This window comes from Entelurus aequoreus, linkage group LG02 (assembly GCF_033978785.1).
Source record: "Entelurus aequoreus isolate RoL-2023_Sb linkage group LG02, RoL_Eaeq_v1.1, whole genome shotgun sequence".
Lineage (NCBI taxonomy): Eukaryota > Metazoa > Chordata > Actinopteri > Syngnathiformes > Syngnathidae > Entelurus > Entelurus aequoreus.
In genome coordinates this window covers 84,424,671-84,438,675 of record NC_084732.1, presented here as the reverse complement: position 1 = coordinate 84,438,675, position 14,005 = coordinate 84,424,671, and the positions used below count along the sequence as shown (strand labels likewise).

General features: G+C 38.2%; 1 protein-coding gene across 2 annotated transcripts in view; it reads left to right on the top strand.

Moving 5' to 3' along the window:
• Window positions 1-14,005, top strand: part of ankrd11 (ankyrin repeat domain 11) — a 252,845-nt gene that overhangs the window by 74,356 nt on the left and 164,484 nt on the right. For both annotated transcript variants that reach the window (XM_062033611.1, XM_062033603.1), the window contains exon 2: window positions 5,094-5,176. The gene's annotated coding sequence lies outside the window, so the exon portion shown is untranslated. The remainder of the gene's footprint in view (window positions 1-5,093; window positions 5,177-14,005) is intronic.

Here is a 14,005-nt window from a genome sequence, read left to right as displayed (position 1 = left end):
TTTCCATTTTCACACATCTCTGAAAGAGGTCCAGGGAGCCACTAGAGCGGCGCTAAGGAGGTTTGCCGACCAATCTCGCCTCATTGTAGCTATTTGGTATTGTTATGGGTTTTATTGTGACCTCATAATTCCTCATTTAGCCTGTGGTGCACCTCTCTAAATAACTTGTTTTAACAGAGTTCTGTATGTTTAATACTGTGGCAGCCTGTCAGTTATGTGTGGTGTTGGAGTTCGTGTCCGACTTTTTCTGTGGCCATAAATGTGTCAGTGGTTCAGCCCGGTGTGTTTGTGTGCGGGAGGAGTGAGAGGAAGGTTGAGTGTGGTGGTGATTTTTTAAAAATATGTTTTTGTGGCTTTGGCGTGGTTAATACGGCCGACAGGAGCCGATTTTGCAATAATAATACTCTATCCATTCGTCTGACCAATGTTCAGGTCCTACTAGGGATGGGCAATATGGTCTAAAACAGACCTGGGCAAATTAAGGCCTGGGGGCCACATGCGGCCCGTAAAGCTTTTCAATCTGGCCCGCCGGACATTCCCAAATAATTGTTTTTAGATCTTTAAGATGTAAAGTGTAGCTGCCATTATGATGTGCAGTGATGTTTTCTAATGACCGTAAATCTTCAACTATACTAAGTATTTCAATGCTTGGAATCTGCATGATATACTAGTTACTATGGTCATCTAATTAGTTACTATGGTCATCTAATTCAGTGTTTCCCACACATTCATTTATTTGTGGCGGCCCGCCACGAAAGAATTACGTCCGCCACAAATTAAAAAAAATTGTTTTTATTTTATTTTATTTTATTTTTTTTATCCTGTCCAGCTTCTAAAGCAAATCATATAGTTGATGTAGATGCCCATATAGGCTGTTCAGATTTACTTAACAAAAGAGAAGTGTAGGATACTTCTCTTGTTGCTTTATTTGTATTTGACCACTACTGTTTTCTGTTTATTTGTTACTGACTGTGGCAGGACACCTCTGCCTCTGTTTCACTTTATGTTGCTGGTAAATAATATGGTTGTAGTAGTAGGCTAAAGTTAAATTATTTAGTATGCACTAATTAAAGGGGCAGAGCTTTAAGAGACATTTTAGCTTTTATATTTTATAAGATATATTTTTTGTAAGAACCACAATTAATAAATATATTTCAGTGAATAACTTATTGTTCAAATCTGTATATAAATATGTACATAAAGTGTTGTAATTATATTGTAAAATGGATGGATGGATGGATGGATGGACGTTTAAAACAAAACTGTTATTATTAATTAGTAAGTATACATTTTTTGAGCCTTTTTAGAGAAAATCATATCATTGTAGTAAATTATGCAAATTACTCGATGATGTCATGGTGACCACGCCCATAGCCACGCCCCCACCGCCACAGGTATCTTGGCAGTTTATGGGAAACACTGTAATTAGTTACTATGGTCATCTAATTAGTTACTATGGTAATCGACGTCACAGCAGCTCAGACGAGGCACCAAGCAGTGTTGGGCGGGAAGCGTTTCCACAGACGCGGAAGGAGATTTTCACAACAAAGTTCTAAAGCTTAGTGATGTATCAGATTGTATGTGGGTTTATTTTGTACCCTTCGTGTTCATTTTTCACTGTTTGTTGCATTTTTGTTGCGTTTCACTTTATTGTAAAATATGTCGATCGAAAGGGGGTGTGACATTCATATTTTGTCAATATTTAGTGTTTTATCGTTCATAGAAAAATGTAAAATTCCATTACGTTTTTTAAGGCGGTCTGTCATGACATTTTTAGGATTCAATCAAACATTATTGTGAGGTTTTGTATTAGTGTTCCTAAAAATAGATATACCGGCACCCATTTTTTTTCTCTAAATGTGGCCCCCGAGTCAAAATAATTGCCCAGGCCTGGTCTAAAATCTCCTGCAATAACAATGTATATCCCAATGTATTTGGTATTGAGAAATGATAATATAACCATTTTAAATTGGGTTACAAACGGTCCTAATTTGGCTGCTGACATATGCAGTAACATATTATTATTTTCTCATAAGTATTATTAATAGACTTGGTAATTTATATACATTGGCTCACATGTATAATAGCAATGTTAATGTAACCGAGAGTGTACAAATGAACCCAATAAGGGCCCATTACTATTAACTATCTGTCATTTAGCTGGGGACACCCTACAACTACCTCTAGGGGTCCCCACACTGTACGTATTTATTTAGTTTGCCTTTTCTTTGTGGGATCTGAGCCGAGGATGTCGTGGTGGCTTGTGCAGCCCTTTGAGACACTCGGGATTTAGGGCTGTCTAAGTCAACTTTGATTGATTGATTTTGGCCCACACCTATAATATTACTCATTTTCTCTTCTTACAGTACAAAAACATCTATCTATATGTTGAAAAAACCCAACCCCTGTGTGTAGTTTGGGAATAGTTGGTAATGGTTATATGCAGTAAAACCTCTCATGAAGTCAATTGACCTTAATGTGTGTTCCTAAATTTGTGTTGGACGTCTTAGATGAAGAGAGCAGTTATGATTTTGGTTTAAAGAGTAAAGACTTAGACTTCCTTTTTATTGTCATTCAAATTTGAACTTTACAGTACAGATAAGAACGAGAGAAATTTTGTTGCATTAGCTCATGGTAGTGCAGGATAAAAAATCAATAAGGTGCACATATAAATAAATAGATTACTGTACAGATAAATATATTGCACTTTTGCATATGCATCCATGTTTATGGATGTATGTTATATTGTCTTTATATTCCAGCGAGTTCTGCTACGGAGGCTGCGGAACCTCTTTCTAGAGACCAGCAGTGAAAACAGTCCTTGGTGGGGGTCAACAACAAACTAATGTTTTGGGCATTGTTCTCTCTAAATGCATACATTTGTCTAAATATGGCTAGGGACACGCATTATTGTGGGTCGTCTTTATCACTAAAGGAAAAATCTAATCTGCGAGAGAGAATTTATCTGCCATTACAGCCCTTTGAGACACTTGTGATTTAGGGCTATATAAATAAACATTGATTGATTGATTTTCATGTTTTTTTTGGTTATTTTTTAGTGTCAGCTTGAAGCGTCCCTCTGTCTCTGACTCACTCGTCATGTGATGAGAGCGTTTTATTTTTTTATCTTGCCTCTGATTGGCCAGTCCGTAATGTTACGCCCTAAGTTTAGCCAATTGTGACACCAACCAATCATCATTGATTTCCTCTGTATGTGTGGATGTTTTCATTTATCCAGGTCATTGTATTTTCCTCATATTTTTGGCCTGGATTCACAGTCCATTTTCTCTCTTTGTAGCTTGTAACTTTGATGCAAGCCACCTCGCTACATGGGTGTAAAAGTAGCCTAGCTACACGAAAAGCTACTTAGTAAAAAAAAGTAGCCAAGCTACTAGAAAATGTAGTTAAGCTACGTAGCTTAGCTACATGTAGCTTGTTACTGCTATCACTGGAAACTAAGATAGTATTTATCTCATTATGTGAATCATAACTGACTTAACTATTTATGTTAAGAGTTGTTTATTCAGAATGAATTGATGTAAATTACCGTATTTTTCCGAGCATACCATTTAAGGGGTCATAATATGATTTTTTTTCTAAATTTAAAACACTATCTTGTGGTCCACAAAACATGTAATGGTGGTTCTTTGGTGAAAGTGTTGCATAGATTATGTTTTACAGAACACTTTTTAAAGTAGCTTTCTGAGCTTCTCTTCAGGATGCACCATTTTGTGGGCGGTTTTACCTACGTGGCTCACCTTCGACAGCGTCTTTTCTCCGTCATCTTTGTTGTAGCGGTGTAGCGTGCAAGGACGGGAGTGGAAAAAGTGTCAAAAGTTGGAGCTCACTGTTTTAATGACATTCAGTCTTTACTTCAATCAACAACGGAGCAATATCTCCTCATCCGTGGCTCTCTAGTGCAACAACAACGTGTGAAATGTGAAAAACCATCCAACCGGAACCCTCTAATAACTAAAGTTCCTTGGGTGAATTATGTAGAACCCACTACAGTTTTTAGCCCTTTGATAGCTAGTTTACTGACAGATATAAGCAAGAACTTTACACTACTTTATATTAGAAATGGCACATAAGAAGGTAGATAAAAAGAAGAAGCTTATGACTACGGCGTCGGCACAGGCTACAATTAAGGACTTGCGCACATTTTCAGGACTTATGCAGATCCCAAATACACATCAGCAGGTACCAGAAAGTAAGAAAAGTTGATTTTGAAACAAAACGCCAGGTAATATGTCTGCTAATAGGTGCCATTTTTCGGTCCTTATACACACACCTTAATAATACTCGTATGTTAAATGTGCCGACAATCCATCAAGCGATGCGGCTTCATAGCTTACCGAAGTCGTACTAAAAACATTTTGAAAAAATTTTAAGCGCCGTGTGTAATATTCTATATTCTCAATGGAATATTTAAAGTTTTGGTGTTGTGTATTTAAGTCATATTGCAGCCTACACGTATCTCTTATGTATGACTGCCATCTACTAATCACACTTATCATTACACCATGTACCAAATGAAATTGCTTTGAGGTCCGTAAGCACAACCAGAATTATGCGGTAAATTGGGCGAACCGGGTTATAAGGCGCACTGCCGATTTTTGAGAAAATGAAAGGATTTTACGTGCGCCTTATAAGTCCGAAAAATACGGTATGTACAAATGACGAACAGGAAGTGAACATGTGGTAGTACTGGAATAGCTATGATGTAGAAAAGGGGTTGAGTTAAATAAACGTTGCTTCTTCCTTCTCCTTTAATATGTGATGCATCATAATGAAATTGGATACATGTTCGAAATAAACTTCAACCAACCAATACGAGCTCCTCCCACTGCAACTTGCAACCATTCTCTCTTCTTCACCACTATAATTGTTTATTAAAAATACTGCCGTACAGACCATTTGGATGAAGGTAGTCGGTTGCTGTTACAGGCAATAATTACTGTTTTGTGGATTTGAAAACATTGTGTTTGCCTCCATGAAAGAGAGAATATGTGATGTGTTCTTTGGCTGACTTTCACATGCCGTGCTTTCCCCCCACCCCAACTCACGTTTGCTTGTTTTGTGTTGTTTTTCAGGATTCTTTGGACACCTGGAGACTCTCTGGTGTTTTTCATTTTGGATTTTATCTTGCTGACATTCTCCCACAGCCATGGAATCGGTATGTTGATGAATAATCTATTCGCATATTGCTCATGTTGTTCCCGCTGGGAGCTTTGCTGGCTGGGCCTGTTTTGTCGTGCAGGTTTGAAGCACCCGTGTTAATCGTGTCCCCAATTTGTCATTTTACCGACTTCCTCAATGGTTTGCAGCAGCAATTGTTAATAGTGGATTTTGTCTTTTAAGAATGCATGTACTTCCTGCAAACGGCAGACATCCAGTCATGCAGTGAGCAGTGTTGTTGGTCGTCATGTGTGCAGAAGCCTCCCGTACCAGCAGGCAGTGTGAAAGCACATTAGCATTGAGCTCTAGCCGTTGGAATGCATGCATTAAGAGCGGGGCTTAGCGCACGCTGAACTTCTGCCTTCCTGTCCCATTGTCGGAGGCTGTGTTGGTGACGAAGAAAAGTAGGTCACGGTCTGCGCAGCGCTCAACTAGCTCCTGTCCAACAAAATCCCTAAATTACCCATTGTTTCACTCCGACACGCATAAGACACGCACACTTCCATCAGCTCCTCGTTGATATTACACAACCCTCGTCTTTCCGTACAAATGAAGGTTGCGCAATCCACCACAGAAATAGTGGGATATTAGAAAAGGTGCTGGCTGGACTGTTGATATATTCCTGACACCAGCAGGCGGTGATAGCTCTTCCTCGCATAAATCATCCCTCCTGGTTCCCTGTCTTGTGTCTGTGGCATCGCACCAGCGAGAGCTACTTCTGTTTACCTCCCTCATCCTTCCTATATCTGCTTACTGTCAGTGGAAACCAAGGAAACAGATCACAAAGCTCATTACGGTGCCAGGAGTGGAATACACACTTGTGCGCCCGTGGGCACGCAGGCACACACAGACATGCACCACCCTCCTCCGTCTCCTCATGTGATGCCAGTCACATGGTTTCCAGGCAAGCCGCTCACTAAATCAGAATTATTTTTAACCGCCTTAAATCCTCCAATTGGCCTGCAGTTAGCTAAGGTGTTGGCATCTAATGACTACCTGCTACTTTAGCTGTCCTGATAATAACCTCATAACGCTCTTACTGGATCAATGTTTTTGTATTTTCCTTGGGAACATGATTATTTTTTTGTTAGATTGTTGTAGTGCTGTTAATTGATACAGTCTCATCCAACTGAAATGTAGTGCATGTGTGAGTAGGGTTGCTAGATGTAGACAATGATATGATTTTGGCCGACGATAGCATTTTTAATACCCAGTACTGTGGTTACATTGTGATAATGTATAATGATACTCACAGCATCTTAATAAACAAATTAGAACGATATGGCATCAGAGGGTTGGTCTTGAACTGGATAAGAAGCTACTTTAACCAACAGGAAGCAATACGTGAAGATAGGCGAACACACTTCCACAGAGCTAAAAATATCTTGTGGCGTACCTCAGGGATCAATACTCGGACCAAAATTGTTCAATCTCTATATAAATGACATTTGTAAAGTTACAAAGGACTTAAAGTTAGTATTTTTTGCAGATTATACAACTGCGTTTTCTTCAATAGAGAACACACAGAAGAGAATGCAAATAATAATAGAAGAAATTAACACATTAAAAAGATGGTTTGACAAAAACAGACTCTTTGAGTAAGACTAAAATAATGCTATTTGGTAACAGTACTAGAGAAAGTGAAACACAAATACAGATTGATGGAGTAGACATTGAAAGGGTAAAGAAAACACATTTTTGGGTGTACTAATAGATGATAAAATGAATTGGAAATCCCATCTAAAAAATATACAACATAAAGTAGCAAGAAACACATCAATAATGAATAAAGCAAAACATGTTCTAGACCATTTATTAAACAGTTATTAAGCAGCGTCTTCTCCCGTCATCTTTGTTGTAGCGGTGTAGCGTGCAAGGACGGGAGTGGAAGAAGTGTCAAAAGATGGAGTTAACTGTTTTAATGACATTCAGACTTTACTTCAATCAACAACGGAGCAGCATCTCCTCATCCGTGGCTCACTAGTGCAACAACTCTGGAAATGTGTCCCGTGAAAAAAAAGTCAGACCGGAACCCTCTAATAACTAAAGTTTTTTGGGTGAATAATGTAAACTCACTACACCGGTATGTTTTAGCGCTTTCATGGCGAGTTTACTGACAGATATAAGTAAGAACTTTACACTACTTTGTATTAAAAATGGCAACAGCGGAAGATGAATGTCCCATAAGGAGATAGAGAAAAAGAAGAAGCTTATGACACTGCAGCGTCGGCACGGACTACAATAGTGGACTTGCGCACATTTTCAGGACTTATGCAGATCCCAAATACACATCAGCAGGTACCAGAAGGTAAGAAAAGTTGATTTTGCATATTATTGCGAAACAAAACGCCAGGTAATGTCTGCTAATATGTGCCATTTTGCGGTCCTTATACACACACCATAATAATACTCGTATGTTAATGGGCCGACAATTCGCCAATCGGTGCGGCTTCATAGCTTATCAAAGTTTTACTGAAAAACATTTTGACAGATTTTTGAGCGCCGTGTGTATTGTTCTATATCCTCAATGAAACATTTAAAGTTTTGGTGTTGTTTACCTGCGTCATGTTGCAGTTTACACGTATCTCTTATGTATTACTGCCATCTACTGGTCACACTTATCATTACACCGTGTACCAAATAAAATTGCTACGAGGCCGGTAAGCACAACCAGAATGATGCCGTACATTAGGCGCACCGGGTTATCGATTTTTGAGAAAATGAAATGATTTTAAGTGCGAAAAATACTGTACATTTGTTATATTTTTCTCATGGTCCTTATTTTTGATAGGCTATAAAAAATACAGTTTCCAACCATATTGCGCAGCCCTGGATAGAAACATGTTACAATAGGAAGTAACTTGATATCTAAAGTAAATGAACCAGGACATCTGTAATAGTTTTTCAAAACGATTACTGCATACGTCCGCAGCCAAATTAAGAGCCTTTTAACCTGTTCTGAAATGGTTCTATTATCATTTACATTTACTACGTTGTATCCCTATAAAGATTTTATTGAACGGGAGTAGCTTTGATGTACTGTAATTTACTGTACCAGGTTTAAATCCCCTCCATTTTAAAGTCAGCCATGTGCGGTGCTGATATAAATTCTGCTGTTTTTCCAGCAGCCGTGCTTAGAGGGAAGGTGTCAGTGATCGATTTGGTTCAGATGAAAGGTTGGCATTCGTGTAATCACACCGTCTTCCCTGGTTTCCTCTTTGTACTCGCCCTTCTATCTCCTCCTTTCCCTCCAAAGAAGGTCTTGTTTCTCTGTGGGGATTAGTGTGTGCAGCAGCTCTGAACACAGAAGTGGGCCCTGCCAGTCACGTTACATAACTTGCCCCCGGTAGTGCGACTCGGCCTTGCCCTGCCGGAGAGACGACTATAGAGGCTTTGTTTTCCCTACCTTCCCTTCTTCCTCCCCTCTTCTGCGTCTCCTCCTCCCCTTCAGGCAGACTGCAGATTGATACTGTATAGAAGGAGTCTGTTTTCAGGGAACAGGCAAGGCACTGTGGCGCGGAGTGGAAGACGGCTAATAGCGACTAGTATGATGGCGAGCGGCGTCTTCGGCGGAGGAATTCAAGGGCTACCCAGGTCACGCCGTTTCAGACATGGGGATGGGAACTGAGAAAGTCCCGTTCAGAGCTTTGCTGCCAATCCTGACTTTCCACATTTCCAATAGTGACATAGACGGTTCTGTCATTTTAGGAACGCTGATCTTATCCTGGGGCTATCTGCTGATGCGATACTATTCCGATACCAGAGCTCTGTTTACTTGATTATATTACCGTATTTTCCGGGCTATAAGGCACCCTTAAAATCCTTTTTCTCTCTCAAAACTCGACAGTGCGCCTTATATCTGTTGCACCTAATGTACGGAATAATTCTGGTTTTGCTTACCAACCTCGAAGCAATTTTATTTGTTACATGGTGTAATAAGTGGGACCAGTAGATGGCAGTCAAACAGAAGAGATACGTGTAGACTGCAATATGATGGCGATATGACTCAAGTAAACAACACCAACATTTTATATGTTCCATTGAAAATATAGAACATTACACACACGCTCAAAAATATATTTTTTTGTGATATTGCGAACCGTATTTCCGGACTATAAGGCACACGTAAAATCCTTTTTTTTCCTCAAAACTCGACAGTGCGCCTTATAACTTGTTGCACCTAATGTACGGACTAATTCTGGTTTTGCTTACCGACCTCGAAGCAATTTTATTTGTTACATGGTGTAATAAGTGGGACCAGTAGATGGCAGTCAAACATAAGAGATAAGTGTAGACTGCAATATGATGGCAACATGACTCAAGTAAACAACACCAACATTTTATATGTTCCATTGAAAATATAGAACATTACACACACGCTCCAAAATATATTTTTTTGGGATATTGAGAACCGTATTTTCTGGACTATAAGGCACACTTAAAATCTTTTTTTTTCTTCTTCTCAAAACTCGACAGTGCGCCTTATAACCTGTTGCGCCTAATTCTGGTTTTGCTTACCGACCTCGAAGCAATTTTATTTAGTACATGGTGTAATGAGAAGTGTGACCAGTAGATGGCAGTCAAACATTAGAGATATGTGTAGACTGCAATATGATGGCGATATGACTCAAGTAAACATTCAAGTAAACAACATGTTCCATGGAAAATATACAACATTACACACGGCACACAAAAATCCATCAAAATGTTTTAGTACGACTTTGGTAAGCTATGAAGCCACACAGCTTGATGGATTGTCAGCGCATTAAACATATGAGTATTATTATGGTGTGTTTATAAGGTAAAACATATTATTTGACGTTTTGTTTCGTGATATTATGCAAAAGGCAACGTTTCTTACCTTCTGGTACCTGCTGATCTGTATTTGGGATCTGCAAAAATCCTAAAAAATTGCACGCGTCCGCCTTTGTAGTCCGTGACGACACCATAGTCGATAGGCTTCTTCTTTTTTTAAATCTTCTTGTTATGGGACATTCATCCTCCGCTGTTGCCATTTCTAATATAAAGTAGTGTAAAGTTGTTACTTATATCTGTCAGTAAACTTGCCATGAAAGCGCTAAAACATACCGGTGTAGTGAGTTTACATTATTCACCCAAGGAACTTTAGTTATTAGAGAGTTCCGGTCGGACGGTTTTTCACGGGACACACTTTGTTGTTGTTTCTGGACGAGGAGATGGTGCTGTGTTAGACCACAAGGAAGTGTTTTCAATTTAGAAAAAAAATAATAAAATATGACTCCTTCAATGCGCCTTCTATATGAAAAAAGATCGAAAATAAGACCATTCATCGGCAGTGCGCCCTATGGTCCAGAAAATACGTTATATGTATAAAAAATATATATTATCACCATTATTGTTGATTTTATATGAGGCTTAATAAACTCTTCTCTACATGCAAGTATGATGAATTAGGGATGTTCAGTATTAGGGCGGCAACTAACAACTAATTTGATAATCGATTAATCTGTCGATTATTACTTAGATTAATCGATTATTAATCGGATAAAAGAGACAAACTACATTTCTATTCTTTCCAGTATTTTATTGAAAAAAAACCAGCATACCGGCACCATACTTATTTTGATTATTGTTTCTCAGCTGTTTGTAAATGTTGCAGTTTATAAATAAAGGTTTATTAAAAAAAAAAATAATAAAAAAAATAAAAAGACATAAAAAGAAGCCTCTGCGCATGCGCATAGCATAGATCCAATGAATCGATGACTAAATAAATCGCCAACTATTTTTATAATCGATTTTAATCGATTTAATCGATAAGTTGTTGCAGCCCTTTTCAGTATAGGGTTTTATTCTGTCAATTCCCGATACCAATGTATTAACTTTAATTTGTTCCATTTATTTATGGTGAGTGCTATTGACAATTAACAATAATGGTACACACACAGTCTTAAAAAGCCATAAATCCAATAATTGGAATGTTAAGAAAAAGTGTAAACTACGACCATGAAAGTTTTCACACTATATTAATGTTTTGTTCATTTAAAAAAAAAAAAAGCATAAACCTCAGGTTCGCTTTTAAATGTTTGGATTTTTTAAAATGTCATATAAACCAGAAATGAAGCCAGGTGACACTCAATTTATCATTATCAATAAAATTCTATCAATATTTATAAATGGACAGGACAAAAAAAAAAAAAAAAAAAGTTTAAAAATTTACATTTATATATATATATATATATATATATATATATATATATATATATATATATATATATATATATATATATATATATATATATATATATATATATATATATATATATATATATATATATATTTATAAATGCACATTTTTAAACTTTTTACAAATTCAAATGGAAGAATGACCTATTCAAACACTTAAAAAAAAATATGGCTCTTAAAATCCAGAACATCATTTGTTTCTTTTCCCAAGAAAGTATATTGTGTCTCCATCGTAGTTCATTATAAAAAAATACAACTTGGTAAAAATATTTCAGTGTTTGTAATTACTTATTGAGCACATTCAACAATACTTTGATAATAATAATACCCATGACATACCTGCTCACAATGAAAGTGACATGAAATACTAATTCAGTGGAACCTGGTCGGAATCTATCAAGCACAACCAACTAGTGAGCTATGCGCACGAGGCAAACTTTAGCTAGCAGCATTGATTCCGAAAGCCCGCGGCAAAGCCAAGTTATTTGTATAAAATACTAAGTACAAGTTTGACGATTTGTGGCTGTGGAACAAACAAGTTCGTGCATGATAAAAGCCAGCAGATGGAAACGTATAAAGTGTTTTCACTGATATCAAGAGACCCAGAGGTGAAGTCTGCATCGAGAGTGAAAGTGAATGAAACGATAATTAAAAGTCAAAAGATAGTAAAATAGTACAAACACCTGCACAACTGTACAGAGATCCCAGATGTACAGAAATATCCTATCCTAATAACAAATGGCTTTCCGGAACACCAGCACGTCTCATTACTCTGCACCTCCGTTCTGGAAGCCCTTTTTGACAGTTTTTACAGCCGGCAGGCAGTGACTTGTGGACTCATTTCAGCAGACAACATTTAAGCACAGACATGGCATCGCACGTGAATGGGAAATCTCCACAGGTTGTATCGGAACATTCCGATCCTTGAATGATGCTGGTATGCTCATCGAGCTCCTTTGTATTAGCTGTGCAGCATTAACACACAGAGCTATGCAGCTGCCACAGTCCATGTTTACGGGAGTATTCCAAAAACATTCTTGAAAAGTTTTTCTTTTCTTTTTATTTATGTATTTATTTTACAGGGACAGTACAATTAAACATTGCTACCCACAGGTAACCAATGTCAAAGTACATAAGACTTTTAGCCACAGTCTAATTTGCAACTCTTGTCACTGGTTAGGCTTTTTTTTTTTTTTTAGAGATGTCCGATAATATCGGACCGCCGATAAATGCTTTAAAATGTAATATCGGAAATTATCGGTATCGGTTTCAAAAAGTAAAATGTATGACTTTTTAAAACGCAGCTGTACGGAGTGGTACACGGACGTAGGGAGAAGTACAGAGCAGTTGCGTCTCCCAGTCATACTTGCCAACCCTCCTGATTTTCCCGGGAGACTCCCGAATTTCAGTGCCCTTCCCGAAAATCTCCCGGTGCTACCATTCTCCCGAATTTTTCCCGATTTCCACGCAGACAACAATATTGGGGGCGTGCCTTAATGGCACTGCCTTTGCGTGCCGGCCCATTCACATAATGTCTACGGCTTTTCACTCATACGGCCACCCTCAGGTCACACTGAGGGTGGCCGTATAAACAACTTTAACACTGTTGCAAATATGCACCACACTGTGAACCCACACCAAACAAGAATGACAAACACGTTTCGGGAGAGCATCCGCACCGTAACACAACATAAACACAACAGAACAAATACCCAGAACCCCTTCAGCACTAAATCGCCCTCCCCCCCAACCCCGCTCACCTCAACCTCCTCATGTCCCAAATTCCAAGCTGCTGTTTTGAGGCATGTTAAAAAAAACAATGCACTTTGTGACTTCAATAATAAATATGGCAGTGCCATGTTGGCATTTTTTTCCATAACTTGAGTTTATTTATTTTGGAAAACCTTGTTATATTGTTTAATGCATCCAGCGGGGCATCACAACAAAATTAGGCATAATAATGTGTTAATTCCACGACTGTATATATCGGTATCGGTTGATATCGGAATCGGTAATTAAGAGTTGGACAATATCGTAATATCGGATATCGGCAAAAAAGCCATTATCGGACATCTCTACTTTTTTTTTTTAAGTTGAGAAAAGTGTAAAACACGTACAAAAATATAAATATTTTAAGCTAGCTATTTTCATGTTGGCGAAAATGATACTCAGGAAGAGATGTGGTTGGCCTTATCCTGGTTAGTTAGCATTCTGTCTCTTCACCAGTGTGCTTTGCTGCTCTTGTTGGCTTTAATCAGTCTGTCCAAGTACAATAAGAATAAATAAAGTCACTTTACCTTTTTTGTTCCTTTTCTTTTTGCATATTGTACTATGAAAAAAATACACAGAGTGGAAACAACACTAACTCATACAAGGACCAGTCAGGTAGTGGTCTGACATCTTTGTGGAAAGTGCCTATCGTGTCGTGCACTGTAGGGCAAGTGTCAACCACGCAGAATATAAACCTTAGAAAGCCTTCTGCCATTTGTTTTTACGGAGATAGGCCAGTGTGTGTTTCCTGTGCATCATATGTGAGCCAAAGTTCCAATCAAAGGTGGCCACAACACCAATGACTGTTTAGTTCTGTTTGCTAAATTTAGAGCTG